Here is a 17,590-nt window from a genome sequence, read left to right as displayed (position 1 = left end):
TCATTAATAACATTCTAAAAATCATGCATTTCATGACAGTGGCACTTTAAACTGGGGGAAAATATTGCATTCAAGCATGTAAATATAAACATTCCCATAAATTCCCAATTGATTCAGATTAAAGATTTCCAACGCTACTTTTGGTTCTTGTGAGATCCAGCATCTGAGTTAACAACACTGAGTGAGGCAAGAATTATCGTATAACATACTCATGCGCTGTGATGACCGCAACTCCCTCTTAAATATTTGGGCATAATTTCTCCTCTTTATCATCACGTGAGATTGTTATTCAAGTCGTCTCCTTTAGCAGCAAATGATGTGAATCATTTCACTTGTACCTTTGCGGTAGTCTGGTCGTGTTTTTACTTTTCTAACCTTGGCCTCAAACAGTGAAAGGAACTACAGTATGTAATCAAAAGAAGTCAGCATCTAACGCTTTGATAAAGACCTTGGCATTTTTCAAAGATAAGCTGTACGACGCTCATGTCATACGTGCGTGCATCGCGAGGACAGCTCCCCTAAACCTTTTATCTGACACGGAGAACCGCGTTGCCTCAGCTATTATCACACACAACAGACCCTGTTGAGGTTTTACGCTCCCCACTGTATCACTGTATACACCGTTGAGAGTCGAGCGAGAACTATCAATATACAGATTTAAAACCAGTGCTGCTAGTTGTTGTTTTTTTTTTTTTTTTTTTTTTTAAATATATCGGCCTAAGCATATGTCCATGCGCACAGTTAAAGTCTTGATCAGTGAACCTACTATTTTTCTCTCTTCTGCTTGTTAGGACACTCACTCACATCCTGGTGGTCTAATCAGTATTGGTATTAGTAATTTATATATATAAATATATATATCCATCCATCCGTTTTCTCTGCCGCTTATCCTCATGAGGGTTGCGGGGAGTGCTGGAGCCTATCCCAGCTGTCAACGGGCAGGAGGCGGGGTACACCCTGAACTGGTTGCCAGCCATTCGCAGGGCAAATAGAGACAAACAGCCGCACTCACAATCACACCTAGGGGAAATTTAGAGTGTCCAATTAATGTTGCATGTTTTTTGGGATGTGGTGGGGAAACCGGAGTGCCCGGAGAAAACCCACACAGGCACGGGGGAGAACATGCAAACTCCACACAGGCGGTATTGAACTCGGGTCCTCAGAACTGTGAGTTCCAATGCTTTACCAGCTGATCCACCATGTCACCTGTATTATCTATATAGATAGGTCTATCTATATAGATTTTACATCTTGCATGTTTTATAAGGAATAGTTCGTATAAACAGAAATGTCTCTCGTTCTTTGTTCTTGTTGCTATGTTGTTCCTCGTTCTTTGTTACGATTGTCGGACCAGGGCAGCGCCAACTGCCGGAGAGAAATTCCTTGTGTTTTACACACTTGGCCATTAAATCTGACTCTGATTAAGCACATGTATTAAATCAAAACGGAAGTAAGGACTACTTTTGTGTGTGTGTGTGTGTGTGTGTGTGTGTGTGTGTGTGTGTGTGTGTGTGTAGACGCAACATGACCACCTCGTTTTTCCACAACCCTGAAATGAACATTGGTGAATAAGTGTGTGTGTGTGTGTGTGTGTGTGTGTGTTTTGGAGGACATGAGATCGAGATGAAAACTTTGCGTTCCACTAACCCTTTTGTCCTTTGTCTTCTTTGCCCTCAATTACCGGACAACACATTTTTGACATTCACACTCGGGTTGAACCAGCATCACTTTTTTTCCCTTGTCATCAACATTCCAACAACGTCGGCCTAAAAGTTAAAGGGCAAACGGACCACCGAGTTCAATATTCCTAGCTCATTACATCAAAGTCGTTCGTATACCAACAGTCGGTGTTTCTAGACCAGCACAAATTCTCATTTGTATGACATGACGTTCCCCGATGGGCATTTGGTCCACCCACTATCTGTCAGCAGCGTCTGGAAAATGCAATCCTACCATCTTTTGCATTTATTCATTCAAGACGCGCATTGTACATTCTGTTCTCGCCGCCACAATGAAATTGTAAAAGAAGAGTATAGAAATTCCTGCTCTTTGAGTGGAACCAGTGACGGTTTCTGGGATGCGCAATATGTACAGTAGGGTTGCACGACGCAGAATTTAAGAGGGATGTTGTGCACGAGTTTATTTCAGACGCAGCATGTGTAAGCGGAGTTTCCCCTCAGGGGTTTTACTCTAATGGTTTTTCCCCACTGAAGCAAATTGATCAACTGTTTGTGCCGTGTGTTGTTACAGCACAGTTTGCCTTTTATGGACGGAGTATAAACATCTGGGGAATCCCGACGTGGATTGATGTGGGGCAGCTTAAGTACGACTTTTCCGTTGTAACGCCAATATCAGAGGCGATTGTCCCCGGTTCTATTTTAAGTTCGGTTGCTCCCCTGCGCCGTAGACACTCCGAGACAACTGACACTTGGAGTGAGTGCCAAGGCACTGACGCAATGTCCTTCTTTCCCTGTCGCGCTGGCGTGGCACCGTTAGCCCACTTGTCGAAGGTTCGCCTCTTAAGTAGCCTTCTCTCGGCTTTAGAAGCAGAGCACGTTGAGAACCGTGGAGAGGTTTGCATACGGCGGAGAGACTTAAGTGGGCTCTGTCATAGACACCTCTGTCCTTGATGAGTTCTGGGGGATCGGAGAGGGAAGTCTTTGAAAAGACCATACATGCGTGACCACGGTATCGACTTGTGCATCTAGTTGATTTAAAGCAGAATTGCGGCCTCAGCAAAGCAAATGTGTTTTTTTTTCCCGATTGAATATCAATCACAAATATAAAATGTACAGTATATACTACCCAAAAGATTTTTTGTGTGTATTTGTATGCTTATTTAATTTGGCATATTTGTATGTGTTGATTTTATTTGCTGGTGTTTAATTTGATTTTTTTAATTTAATTCAATGTAAATTTGTATTTTCTATACAGTATCATTTACATAAAATCATTGTGTTTCAGCATGCACACAGAATTAGAAATTTAGCTTCATCAAAATCAGTTGCAGGAAAGCATCAAATTAATGACACTCCAATACAAACACATGACAGAAGCATCATATCTTAGCCAAGATTATTACAGGAGACATTTTTTATTGCAGGCCTATGATGGACCAAACACTCTTTGAAGTCATCTGCCTTTTGACGATTGCTGTAGCAATATTTACATATTGATGTTAAATTCTACAAGACGACCAAGATACCAGAGAGTGCAGTATGCGAGGTCTTCTCTCTGACATGGTAGATGCTGGCTTACTATATGCCAAACATATGCCGCCGTGTGACTATAACATCTAAATCTGGACCCCTAATATAAAAGCTTGGCTAATGTACTACATGCTACTTCATTCATCTACCGACAAACTCCTGTATATTCCAAAATACACTGCATTAAATCAACCCAGTCCTCTGGTGTTCCATAATCTGAATTCTCTAAAGATCTTCCCTCCATTCAAAAAGTCTGTTTTCTTTAGTCCTATTGTGTGTTTTGATGGGATTATGCTAACAACAAGGGGTCACACTACTTCCTCAACACCGTACGGGGTCCCACAGTACGTAAGAACCTAGCTTCCATCGTCATGGTAATCCTCTCTAGGCTTAGTGTTTCTCCTGTCTGACAATGGATTAACAACATCCTGACAGACCAAAATCCTGGGGACACCCCAGGGACATCTGCTGTCCCCACTCATCTTCTCTGTCTTTTAAGTTACACAATTTTTCTGACAATTTCATATGGTTGTGGCGAATCAGGTTCATCCATTCCCAGTGTAATTCCCAGAAAGACCTTTACATTTTGGAGAACTCCAATTTTCGGCATCCCAACACTATTTTTCATGCCAAAGAAGCACGGCCTTCCACATGATCATCCATCACAGTCTGTTTTGCAACCAGAAAACCTCCCCTGCATCCTCTTGACAGTCTGCCATCAGTTATCACCCAACAGCACCTTCACTCCCAAACACCGCGAGCTTGTTCAGTCAACCCCCTCCGGTATGATCTGGCACGTTATCATTTCCCTGGTTCTGGTTTTACCTTTTTCTTCCTCCTCCTTGCACACTGGCAACACTTCAGCCCATCTATCTTCAGCATTCACTGGCCCATATTAGCTCCTTATCTTTCTTTTTCACCTAGCTTCCACTTCCAGAGTAATCTGTGTTCCCAAACTCCCCGTTCACTTCCTCGTCAGCTTTGTATTTGGGCTGGATGGCACTTCGAATTCCACTGAGAGGCAGCTTTAGCACTATACACACAGCTCTCTCGCGTGTGTCTTGTACGTGCAGTACTCAGTGGACACCTATGCGAAGGAACCCCCTCATCCAAATAATGTTTTTGCCGCTGGAACAGCATGTCTCTTGGATATATGACTTCATCGCAGGGGATACGTTCCAGATCCACTCAACTTATAAAATCTGACCATGTAATTTTTCAGCCCTTGTGGAAACGCTCTCTTGTAGATTTAATGTTTCTCCAAGCATTTAATAATCACCCAAGATTTAATTTCCTCAGTCGGAATGTGTTCTTCCATTTCTATGTAACTTCTATTTCAGTCCTGCCTTCCCACACAGTCTGCGTGTACCATACTCAATCACGGACCATACAATTATGGGTCAATCTACACATCAATCATTACAGTACACCCACCTCAAGGTGTCACCGAGCTGACTCTTTTGATCCATGCCCGATCTCAAACTTGATCCGTGAAACCTTCTATTTCGGTTTCATCACTTTTCTGACTGTGCTTGATCTCAACATAATCAAAACCACTGCTCCAATCCAGCGATGCCTCATTAGTTTACTGTAATATATCACCTGGGTGTCCCACTCATTGTGTTCCCTGATAATGAACACTAATAGAATTAGCTTCCATCAAGCCATCTCATTTTGCGCATCCCTCGGCTCTGCGTTGCAGCTGTGGCATTGTCCAATGCGCACGTCTTTGCCACAAAAAGGTCGGTGCCTTCGTGTTCCATGTTTTATGTGAGCTTACCGCTAAATTGTCATCATAGGATTAAAAAAAAAAAAAAAAAAAAATTGAAATGATGTTCAACATGTATCAGCTCAGCAGCAGCCTCACCACAGGGTGCCTTGATGGGTTAATCATAGCCATGTAGAGCTGGGAATGATCAAAAATGAGGAGCTTTTGAATGCTGACTCATTTATTTTATCATATGCTTTGTGGATAAATGCAGTGCTAAGCCTGTCTGTAAAATTTAATCAAATCCAAAACAATGACTCATTTTCCTCATGTTGCCAAAAGATGCCACTCCTGGTCACGGTAATTTTTGTTTAAGAACTCAAAGCGGCAGTAAAACAGGCCAAAATTCTGATATCGGAGGTCAGCTAGGGCAAGGGACATATTGCATACTACACGTCTTTTCATCAAATATAAGAAACTATATTGTGCTTTTCCTTCCCAATTTAAAACAGTTCTTAATAACTGCTGTGACATGGTTTTGTCAGAATACCTTAAGGATCAAGAAATATAGACGCAAATGCGCCAGCCCTCATTGCAGTCCGAACGATCGAGTGTCAGCCGCTCATTAATTGATCTGTGCATCTAACAGAATTGTGCAGCTCTGCTTACCTTTTGTCTTTTATTGAGTCTTTCCGTCTTCTATATCCAGACAGCAAATGGATTTTTGTTATTGACTGCACATTTCAATGCGAGAGGAAGATAAGAAGAATGAGCGGGTCTTATAATTGATCATTTTTGGGACCAAATGTGGTCCTACTTAAAGAATATCGAAGCGGAGTGAGACTTTGTGTCACCCACCAATATGTTTTCTTGTGATCATTCTTAAGCACATTTGAGTTGCTTAGTTAGTCGTATTTTACAAATGAAATGAACAATACTGCTCAGCACTCACATAACAATAATCACGATCAAGTATGGCGAATCTCGAGGATGTAAAAAAATCATTTAATGCACCCCACATCAGAGGCATCTGACAATTGGACTTTTGCTGACTTTGAACAGAAATTAGTAAAGCGCCCCAATTCGGCTTGATTATCAGTGCCTGTGCATTCTGCTTTATTGGTCACCGTTGGTCAAATCCAAAAAATGGCAGAATGCACCAGACACCAGGTTCTTTTAATTTCCCGATGTAAAAATAGACTTCAGTTTCTAGGTGACTCCGCAGTAAAAAAAAAAAAAAAAAATTGAGCTTCTGATGGCCAGGAGTGGAGCTTTCAAGGTAGTCTCTGCAGCCAGTTAGCGCTGATCCTTCCGCTCGCACTTCGAGGTCATTGCCCCACATCCACAGATCCGGCAGAAACCCTTCCTGAAATAGTGGATTTCCCACGGTAACGCAGCATCCGTTTTAACCTCGCCTAAGTGGAGTTACACTTGATCCACGCTAAGAGAAAGGGGATACAATTGATCAAAGGTGGGAATAAAATGACTCGAGATTAAAACCATCACGAGGGGAAATGCTGCTCATTAAAGTAAAATAAACATTTGACCTTCGACACTAACTTCAAAAGTGACAGGATTTAGATACATTAATTGTTGGGGTCAGTCAAGGTTTGTCATATCTTCGGATTAAAAATACTTTCTTTTTCTTTGTATTGTGATGTCAGCGTATGATGTCTGAAACTTTTTGCACCAAATACCACCCAAAAAAAAATCACCATTTTTACCAATAATAAAATACAGCTGCATAATCCACTATGAAGTAGAAGATTCAAATAGATTAACAATACCCTTCTATTTTTTAACTTTTTTTGTACATACTCGGCCAATAAAGCTGATCTTGATTCTGATATTAATATCCCTTTATAAAGTCCAATTATCTGTGGCATATTCTGTTTTAGCAGATGTGTTTTTCAAAGGCAGAAAAAAAAAGTCTCATTATTCCTGAGTGCATTTAGCAGAACTGATGACAGAATACAATGATGAAAGCAAAAATGAATCCAAGCGTGCGCTCATATCAGTGTCTTAACACTCGGGGTCACATTTCAACGTCCTTTGTGTGTTGGCTAATTATGTGCACGGCGCTGTAATCACATTTCAGATACATTTGACTGGAGCGCCACTCATCACTTTTCTTTTCTTTTTTCCCCTCCCTAGAATCTCGAATGAGACGCTTTTATTATGTCAGCGGTGAGGAGAAAGGCTAAACGTGAACATATTTTTTAATCATAGGTGAGAAAAGATGTAACAAAAGAAAACAGGAACTTTACCAAATCAGCCTGCCGCATTATAAGGAACAGCCTCCTTGGTCTTCACATAAATTATTAATATTCATGGAAGGCCTTCAGTCAAACTCACCTGGCTGTCATTAAATTTATAAAAAAAAAAATATATAAATGAGGTGGATTCCTAAACATCAGGATGGAAATTCCAAGTTGATATTTGAAACCTGTTGCAATAGAGGTCGCTGGTGAAAATGGAGAGCGAGTTGTTTAATGTTGAAATTGAAACAAATCGAAACAGATCAAATGTCACTTCCACACATTTTGGGAGAATAGATACACGGAAATTGATTTTTTTTTTTTAATTGCTCGTGTGCCAATGGGTTGTTTTCACGTGACGTCACCCGTTGTGCCGCCTCGAACGGCGGCCACTTTCGATCCCTGAGCTCTGTTAATCATACATAGGAAAGGTGGACGACATTATGTTTCTAACTGCATTTATTGAAGACGCGACCGACAGCACATCAAGCCTAGACTGACCACTAGGCTTCCTGGCATCCACACATCATGGGACTCAGGACTGCGTCACAATGGCGCAGTATTCTGCCGTTGATCTTTTACTCAATGTGACAGAAATCATGAAGGAGGAGCACTTACCTGTATGCTTACACAGAAAACAAAAGGCGGTGGAATAGGCTTTTATATCAACGAGGAATTGTGCACGGATGTTACAGAGCCCAGCGGACACTGTGGCAATTTTCGTTAGCTACAACAACCTAGCTATAAAAAATATAAAATATACAAATATATATATATATATAAATATATGTGCACTTAGTTGTATGCTAACATGGAAAAAAACGAAAGGCGGTGGAATATTATTTTTTTTGCACTTCCGCCTCACTGCTACAGAGCAGGTGACGTGTCCTTTTATTCTCATCTTTGGGGTACTTTTAAGAGAATCGAGTCACTTAGGAGTGGTTTCAAGTGCATGAGACTGCATGTCCCCTTTTAAACTGGACTGCTTCCCAAATGTTTTCAACTGGCCCACTCAAACGATAAACAAACTTCATGTCGACAATGCCTTCCTCCCTTCAAGGTATTCACGGAAGCTTTTACAATGCTGCTTGGTTCGCGCATTATGATAACCGTCATAATAGTGTACGCTGCCATGGAAACAAATACAGATCTTATTCATTCGCTGATGGTGCAGCATGAGGAATCACTTGGGGGTTCAATGTCTTACTCAAGCGTGCTACGTTACATAATGATTGCGGGGGCTCAAACTTTCCAGTTGTGAGATGATGACTCGGTGACAATGCGTGAATAAAAACACCAAAAGCATTCATGACAACAATTAGGCGATACTGCAAAAACATTCCGGGCCACTGGAAATTGTATCAATGTGTACTTGCATGTCATTGTTTTTGGAGAGCGGCACTACTGGATTCCATTAGCATCATCGCGGTTGGACTATTTGCTGAGGCCTGGTGATGACGACAGATATGTCGTGCATTGGAGGTTTATGTCACGTCACTGTAATAAACCGTGAGATGTCACCACCTGTATTCTTTTATTTTTTCTGGATGACGGATCAATTGCGGGATATTTTGATGGGTGGGCATGCCTTCGTGGATGGAGACAGATATACAGATGGAGATTTTTTTTTGGCTTTCCCGTTGGTATTGGTTGATCCATTGACCACAGCCTGGAGTGGCATCAAACTGTAGTTACGGTTTTCCCTCAGAGCAAAGGAAGAATCGTGGAAGTTGACACACTCGGTTTACTTTTGCGGGCTTTGAGTTTGACATTTAACTGGATTAACCAATAGATACAGAAGGTTGGGTGGTCAGTCAGCAGGTAGGCACATAGTAGTAGATAATTACTTCACTTGATTGCATGTGGACTACTGCAAAGTGTACAGAGAAGGTCAGAAGGAGCTACATTGTGTCTTTGTCGACCTATGACAGAGTACCAAGAGAGGAACTGTGGTACTGCATGCGGAAGTCTGGTGCGGTGGAGAAATATGTTAGAATAGTACAGGACATGTATGAGGACAGCAGAGCAGCAGTGAGGTGTGCCATAGGTGTGTCAGAAGGATTTAAGGTGGATGTGGGACTGTATCAGGGATCTGCTCTGAGCCCCTTCCTGTTTGTGGTAGCAATGGATAGGCTGACAGATGAGGTGAGACTGGATTTCCCTTGGACCATGATGTTCGCAGATATTGTGATATGCAGTGAAAGCTGGGAGCAGGCGGAGGAACAATTAGAAAGATGGAGGCACGCACCGGAAAGGAGAGGAATGAAGATTAGCCAAAGTAAAACAGAATATATGTGCGTGAATGTGAAGGGCGGTGGAGGAAGAGTGAAGCACCAGGGAGAAATGATAGCAAGGGTGAACGACTTCAAATACTTGGGGTCAACAATCCAGAGCAATGGTGAGTGTGGTAAGGAAGTGAAGAAACTGGTCCAAGCAGGGTGGAACAGCTGCCGGAAGGTGTCTGGTGTTCTATGTGACAGAAGAGTCTCCGCTAGGATGAAGGGCAAAGTCTATTAAACAGTGGTAAAGCCGGGCATGAAGTACAGATTAGAGACGGTGGCACTAAGGAAACAACAGGAAGCAGAACTTGAGGTACCAGAAAGTTGTTTGGGTTCTCGCTCGGAGTGAGCCGGTTGGATAGGATTAGAAATGAGCTCATTAGAGGGACAGCCAAAGTTGGATGTATGGGAGACAAGGTTAGAGAGAACGGACTTCGATGGTTTGGACGTGTCCAGAAGCGAGAGAGTGAGTATGTTGGTAGAAGGGTGCTGAGGATGGAGCTGCCAGGCAAACGAGTGAGAGGAAGACCAAAGAAAAGGTTGATGGATGTTGTGAGGGAGGACATGAAGACTGTGGGTGTTAGAGAGGAAGATGCACGAGATCGACTTAGATGGGAAAAAAATGACACGCTGTGGCGACCCCTAATTGGGACAAGCCGAAAGAAAAAGAGTGCTTTATCTATTAATAGCCTATTTTTTTTTAGGCCACCAGTGGTTGTATTCCTGCTGCGAGAAAAAATACGTGGCAAGTAATCCCTTTCCTGTGTGTGACATGTACAGTAGTGTACTTAAAAAGACAGCCCTGTCGATGTATGTACATGAAGCGACGGTCCCCCGCACTCCAATCCCGAAAATCCACTCCTGGCTTTCCAATCTCCCTTCTGCCAACGCGGCGCTGTGATTGGCTGCTGGCTGCCTGGCAGGAAGAAAGAGCTGCTGTGTTGAGGCCGAAAACTCGGGCACAATCTGGAAGGGGGATGACAAAATATCGCCGTGGAAGATTAAATTCACGTACAGTCAATAGGAGACGTCAGAGGGATTTTTTTGTTTTTTTTTTTTGCGTGTGCACATAGTGTTCGTCATGCTTTTTTGTCTTTTCTTTTTTTACTAGCTCCCAATGCCCGCGACTACGCTAGTGTCGCTGCAATCAAGTCCAGCCACTCTTAATGGGACTGAATGTGCCCGTCTTAAGATTTCAATCTTTCCACGGAGGACACATCGCCGTTCCGCCTCGCCGTGAACTGAGGCTGGCCGGTCGGCCGGTTGTGACTGCCACAGCATCCCGTGGAGAAGGAGAGAGAGGAGAGGAGGGAGAGAGAGGGTGGGGGAAAAAAAAAAAAAGTCTTCCACGGCAAGAACTGTGATGAGGGCAACATAGATCTTCGCCAGGAGCAGCAGAAGAAGCAGCGTGGGCTTTTCTTGCGTTCTTTCATTTCTTTTCTTTTTTTCTTTTTTAAATACCACTCCAGGCTGTCTTTGATTCGACGGCTCTCCGCATCAGGTGAGTTCAAATCCGCAGTTTTTCGCGAGCTATTAGCTCTTGTGACCTTACCTCGGCAGTAACACCCCCCCCCCCCCCTTGCGTTATTTCGGGCTGAGCTTCTGTTCCACTTGCAGAGTCCAAACCCGTGCGTGCCCATTTTTGGGCTTCATCTTAACCAAAACCTCCACGAACCAGTAAATGGAACACAGTGAGGGGGGAATTAAACAACACACGGGCTCAGCCAGCTGTCCCACTCGGAATGCATTCAGCCATCTGTGGAGGACGTCTTCACCATTTGGATACCTTTTTAAAGAGTGTTTAAAAAAATGTACACTGTACATTTTACGACCAGACCTTTATTTTTTTAGTTTTTTTTTTTTTTTAAATAACCATCTTACATAAAAGGGCACTTGTAAGATACACATCTTACAAGTGGCACAAGTGCTTGATATTTACTTTAGTCGAGTATCCAATCAATTAAAATTCACAATTGTTACTACTGACATATTAATCTAATAACTCTACATGCTGGTATTCACACCACCTGAAGTTTTAGTTTACCATTATCAGGTCAATTATAAATTGAAACAATAATTTGACGATATGCGTTCATTATTATTTGGCAAATTGACATTTTATTGTGCACATCCAAATACGGTGATGCATTGATTTCAAGCAATATTGACAAGTTCAATTTGTTCCGTGACTAGGCTGCCAACTCGAAACGCTCGTACCTCAAGTCATTTGGCTCTGTTAACATGAATTCAAATGCATTTATTCTCTTAGCGCCCACGCTGTGCCTCTTTTGTGTATGTTTGCCTTGGATTAAAGTATTCTGGCCACCAGTGGGGAAGTACAGCATAATACAGACATCAACACAAACAGGGAACAGTGTCACATCTATGTGGCTCACTGTCCTGCAGGACTGTTTTTTCTTTAGAGGATGATAAATATTCTGAATGCACCATTTGTCTTGAAGTATCGTTACTTAATTGCTTCATTGCGATAGTTGGGCAACTGGATTCCAACCGTTTACAGCCATCGACGTATGCATTGTCAAGAAGTCGCTTTTTCAAAGGGTCTGCTTTGAAGAGGGTCTCCCCCTGCGTGTCTGTGAAATTCAGGTTTGTAAACGACACGTAATGACCGACAGATCACTGGAGATGGCAGCATTGCATCACTTCGGATTTGAGATCAGCACAGAATTCAAGTAGAAGATAAAGATTCAAGGGTTGACGCTCAACCTGTCACTTTGATTGTGTGTACATGTATGGTTCAAACAAAGTATGTGTTGTGGTAGAAAGTGTGAGTCACGATTGTGGAAAAAAAAAACTTGATGCAGTTGATGGAGTGAATGCCGAATACCATGTTAAAAAAAAAAAATGCCACATACGTTTAAACTCAAGCCATTTGTTAGTCAGCGTCATACAAGGTGTTTCATATTTGTACTGTTTTTTTTTTTTTTTTTTTGTCAAACCTACCCATTGTTCAACTGGTGATTCCTGTTTTCAGCATCATATAATCTACAATTGTTGGTTCGAAAATGGTTTTCTCCAGTGCGGATTCATTTTACTTGGTTTAAATTAATGTTCTTCGTGGGAACACCACTTCATTCTTCTGAATGACATTCAGAGCAACTGGAAAACACATTTCATAATTAATACACCAATGGTTTCAGCAGTCATATGATTTACCCAGAAAAGCAATTACACTGTAGGACTCCAATTAGTGATTAAAAGCGAACAGAGACTCTCGGTTATGTGTTGCTCGCTAGTCCGGAGTTAGTCGTCTTTGAAATGAGTTCTGTATTGACCCCTAGGTAATGTTTTCATTTTTTTTTTTTACGGGTTATCACATTCTCTATTGATTTGGAGCAAAAATAATTGCTTTTGTATTACAGCGCATAAGCGGCGTCACACTATTATATAGTTGTGTTGACTGAACAATGAATCATTGTTTGAATAAGAGATTTCTTGCCGGAATGTTTCAGCAGACTTGTGACAAAATCCAGAACCACCTTGAACTTGTTCAATCCAGTCAGTGGAAAGGTATCTTTTTCTTTTGTTTTTCTATTTTTTTTTTTGTGAAGATTTTGTACCCCTCCCACTCAGTCTTTAAACCTTCTTTTAAGTCAGAGGGGCTGCAGGAGCAGAGTGGCAGCCACAGTTCCGTCAGACTGCCACAGGGCAGCTGTGGCTACATAAGTAGCTTACCGCCACTGTGACTGCGGAGCGAATGAGTAATGTGTGGCTTGGTGTGGCTTGAAAAGCGCTATATGTCGTATGCGTTGTTATATTATTCTAATGATGGTTATTAACTTCAATGACAGAAGTTGCTTTGCAGATAAATTCAACGGCATCGTATTGAAACATTTGGCAGCTGGCCGGCCAGCGTAAAATGCAATTTTTTCCCCCCTACTTTGTTTTTTAAGGAACTTTGAGACTTTCAGTTTTTGATGTCAGATGTGAAAAGAATACATTTTTGGGTAAATCAACTTTGGAGTTCCAGCTTTTATATTTTTCATATCTTGAAACACTCCCTTACCTTTTTGGTGGCTTGCAGTCTAAGTTCTGTACAAAATTAATTCCGGCGTAACCTACTACCTGAAAATGTTGACAATATTGATTTTTGAAGGTTGCGCTGTGCATATTTTATATCTGCTGTCAGAGGCAACGTATCTGAAATTGTCCTGGTATTTTCAGATGGGCTTTTCAAATGTAACCACCAACTGACAATGTAATTTTTAGCCATTTTGCTAGTTTTTGAACCTTGTCCAGGTATGTAATTCGCACTTAGCTGATTTTTGGTCGATAATGATTTGATTTTGATGGATGGCTCGTTTCAGTACATAAGGCTACTGTATATTGGAAACGCATTGAAGTTTCACCCAACTTAGTGAATTATTGGACACTTTTTCAGAGGGGTCAGTCACCTCAGGATAGTCAGGAACTAGCCCCCCCCCCCCTCGCTCCTCCTCCATTCCTACATTGTGCAGTCTATCTGCATTACTTGTCCATATTATTTCTGTTTGTCTTCATTAATGAGAGTGTATCCCAACTCTCACGGGGATGTATGGGCGAACAGCAAACAAGCCTGTTCTGTCCACTGCTTCATTGATTTCCCTGTTCATGCCCGGGCGGCATTAAACAGGCACATTTCAAGTGATGCACTCATCACCACGTAATCACTGTGAACGGCTCGCAACTTGATGCGGCCTTGCTAGAGAAGCCTCGGAAAATGAAGCCCATGGAGCTCTTTGACCTCCCCTGAAAAACCACGTCACCGCGCGGCATTTAATTAGCTGGTTAGCTCTAATTATGTCTCTGCTGTTAATTTCTGACTTGAGGTATTTCTGTAGGTTTGACATTTGTGTTATATAACTTTCGAAGTAGCGCTAATGTAAAATGTGCAAACAATATGGCTTCCCTCACCGCGTTGTCCTTCCGACTGTTTGGTGGTTTAGTGCGACTGCGGCGAGCAGTGAGATGATAAACAAGTCATTTACCAGAGTTAATTGGAACTGCATGATAGCATGTCCCTCACTGGATTTATCGCACGTACCAGATTTCTATCACTATCGCGAGAGACACCACTAAGAGGCGTACAGAAAATATAGCACCGTTTGCGTCCAAGCGTTTGCCTTTCATAATTTTGCATATCTCACACGACGATGATTTTTTCCCCCCGCTGTTATTGCCACATGCTGAAGCGTCCACATCAAAGTTTAGCTATCTGTACGACATTATCTGTTATGACAGCCAGACGAATCTAATTTAAACGGATAGCGTTGTCTGATAGAAGAAGGCTTTTGAGCGCGTTCCATAGCCCGGAGCTGGCTACATCCGACTGGGCGTTGGGAGCACATCTCATCATGGCTGCAATATTATGTGCACAGGACCCGTACCTCTGAGCAAACTCAGGATGATATAAATGGTCATTACAATGCCGTATTTCAGATAGAGATGGAATAAAATATAGCTATTATAGTTACTAATGACTAATTATGTTAATATTAGTTACTGAGTACCTCGTGATTGGAGTCTGGCGTCTCCAGCAGGATCTTTTTTTTTTTTTTTTTTTAATTGTGAAAATTGGTGAAAATTGGCTCAGTCTGATGGGAGACTCTCTGAATGTTCTGAACTCCCGCTCTGTTTGGAAGCCGATTTGTGCCGCCGAGAGGTGTCCCGCCTCGAAAGTCTTTGTGGTCCGTGGATGCAGCAAGATCAGTTACTCCATTCCAGGTTTAATCGACAATCAATTCTGCACAACTGAAAAAAAAAAAAATCTTAATTAATTGTTGGACTAATGGATGATGATGCTCATCTGCAGAGTTCATACCTAGGATTTCGCATCACATTATTTGCAAGATACTGTAGTTGGAACTCGAGCAGGGATTAAGTCTTCTTGCTCCGAAACCTAAATCTTATCTGTCATTGCTTATTAAAAAAAAATAGAATAACACTTTCATGCAAGTACAGCACACTAATTTGCCAATATTAAGTGCAGAGGAGATTCTCAGACTTTGCTTATTTTTTGCTCTGACCCTAAACAAAGATGTATCTTTTCCTTTTGTAGGTTATCACAGTCCTTCATGAAAATGTAAAGTTTATTTGTCAAGAGTGTTTCCTGGTCCTAATCTTACTTCCTAGCTTTCAATTGTGAAATTTGAAAGTGGCTTTGTGGCGCGAAAGATATTAGGATCGACCCGAAGTTGCCTTTGTTTGACACAAATGCCGTCAAAGCTTTTGTGCTGAATGCAGTGTTCACGTAATTATATTCACACGTTTATTTCTATTCAAACCATGCCTAGCGGAGCTGGAGGGGAGGCTGAAATAAAGCTACAACTCGTGGCACTCGTATGCCTGCAGCAGCATTTCTTGAAGCCAAGTTTCAGTACATAAAGCTGGCCGTGAAGCACTGCACTGCACACAGGTGTGATGAGCGTTCCAGTTTTCTTTTTAATGATTTCAACTTGCATCACAGTAAGGATTGTGGCCAGAGTTATTTCTGGTATCCTCTATTGTGGCTGCTTTCCTATTAACCTTTGGCTTTGACTCTATGATCCTGGGATTATCTCGGTGCTTTTCATCGCCAAATAGGGAATTAGATGAATGTGTCAAAATGCTAATAATTTTTAGCCATTTTGCTAGTTTTTGAAGCTCGTCCAGATATGTACTTTACATTTAGCTGATTTTGGTAGATCATGATTTGATTTTGATGTGGATGGATCATTTTTCCTCAAGAGGTTGGAACGATATTTTACATTTATGACTATGCACTCTCCAGTGGCACTGTGGTGCTGCTGAATTCCAACCCTGACATTCAGATTGGACAGAATGTGCCAACTTTTTCGATCATTCTGTGCTATAAGAGTCATTCGGCCACCGTTTACCGAGCTGTTTTTTTTGGCTCCCATGTTATTCTCTTTTATTGGACCAGCTTTCCATGAATCAGCTCAGAAATGTGCAGGACGTGTTAATTTTCGATCCCGCAAGCCATTACATGTGTACGGGCTGTGGTTCCGATCACCGCTCTGCCAGTTTTGGATTATTAACTAACTACCAGTTAACTATTTTAACCCATGACATCATATGTGTTGTGATTCACTCTACCCGGTGTGAACTCCCAGTTTGATGAGAGGAATTTAATTTATTTTTGGCCATGACGGTCTGCTTACATTGTGGCTGACTGGAAAAGTGACCCACTGGATCCTGCACCTGATGCTATGATAAAAACAGAAGCTTGGTGTGTTTTGGGAGTTGGACCCCACTTAGTATTGTGAATTATTGGAAGAGTGTCAACGTGAACGTTAGCCAAGTCAGACAGACATATGTTGCCTCTGTTCCGCTCTCCTCAACAGTGACAAAGTTCAATATGAGCCCAAATAGGAAGCACGTATTTGAATTAGCTAACTTTGAATCACAATAAAGCCAGTATTTATTCTCTGTACTCACTTTTCCCCTCCGTGCCAAGCATGTGGACGCATTGAATTCCCAGCAGTGTCCGAGAGGAGCTTGCATCTCCTGCTAAACATAACAAATGACTTATTTGCTCTGAGTAACTTGTTTACCTCTGTCTCAAATAGATGTTCATTTTCTGTACGCTCATCTATCCACAGTGCCAGTGATACAATATGTCAGCACAGTGAGGCGGCCAAGTTGAAAGTATCTCATCAAAATGGTGCACTTTTTAGAAGACAAACTGTAGCAGTGAGGCTAGCTCATGGCAGAAATTGTTTCCCAGGCGACTCCCGTAAACCGCCGTCTGTTGATGAAGGCTGATATTTTAGCGGGTATGATGAATGCAGTTTGAAGGCAAAATGAAATAAAGTTTGTCAGATAGCAAGCTGCTCATAGATCAGAGGGTCAGCACACCACATGGTGGTTAAACAAATGAGTACATTTTGAATTTGGACAGAAGGCTAATCGGCAGTCGTACTGCAGACACTAAATGTGGTGCCAGGTCCGTAGTCATCTGAGAGTTCACGAGTTGTTTTGAAAATTGTGATAATTAAAGCAAAACTTGCAACAAAACTTTTTAACAACCTTTGTATCATTGGAATGGATTGTAAATGCAAGTTCGTAGTCCCACGCAGTGTTGAGTGCAATGATTGCGTCATTGGAGAGACGAAGCAGCCTCTGCACGGGTATATG

The 17,590-nt window shown here is 41.9% G+C and overlaps 1 protein-coding gene across 23 annotated transcripts in view; it reads left to right on the top strand.

Annotated features, from left to right (window-relative positions):
- large1 (LARGE xylosyl- and glucuronyltransferase 1) overlaps positions 1–17,590 on the top strand; it is a 193,164-nt gene that overhangs the window by 114,584 nt on the left and 60,990 nt on the right. Inside the window, exon 1 of one of the 23 annotated variants that reach the window (XM_061806406.1) lies at positions 10,368–10,955. The exons of the other annotated variants lie outside the window; for them this stretch is intronic. The gene's annotated coding sequence lies outside the window, so the exon portion shown is untranslated. Of the gene's footprint in view, positions 1–10,367; positions 10,956–17,590 lie in introns of those variants that run through there. 23 annotated transcript variants of the gene reach the window in all.

The sequence above is a fragment of the Syngnathoides biaculeatus genome, chromosome 20 (assembly GCF_019802595.1).
Source record: "Syngnathoides biaculeatus isolate LvHL_M chromosome 20, ASM1980259v1, whole genome shotgun sequence".
In the NCBI taxonomy this organism is placed as follows: Eukaryota; Metazoa; Chordata; class Actinopteri; order Syngnathiformes; family Syngnathidae; genus Syngnathoides; species Syngnathoides biaculeatus.
This window is presented reverse-complemented; position numbering and strand designations above follow the sequence as displayed.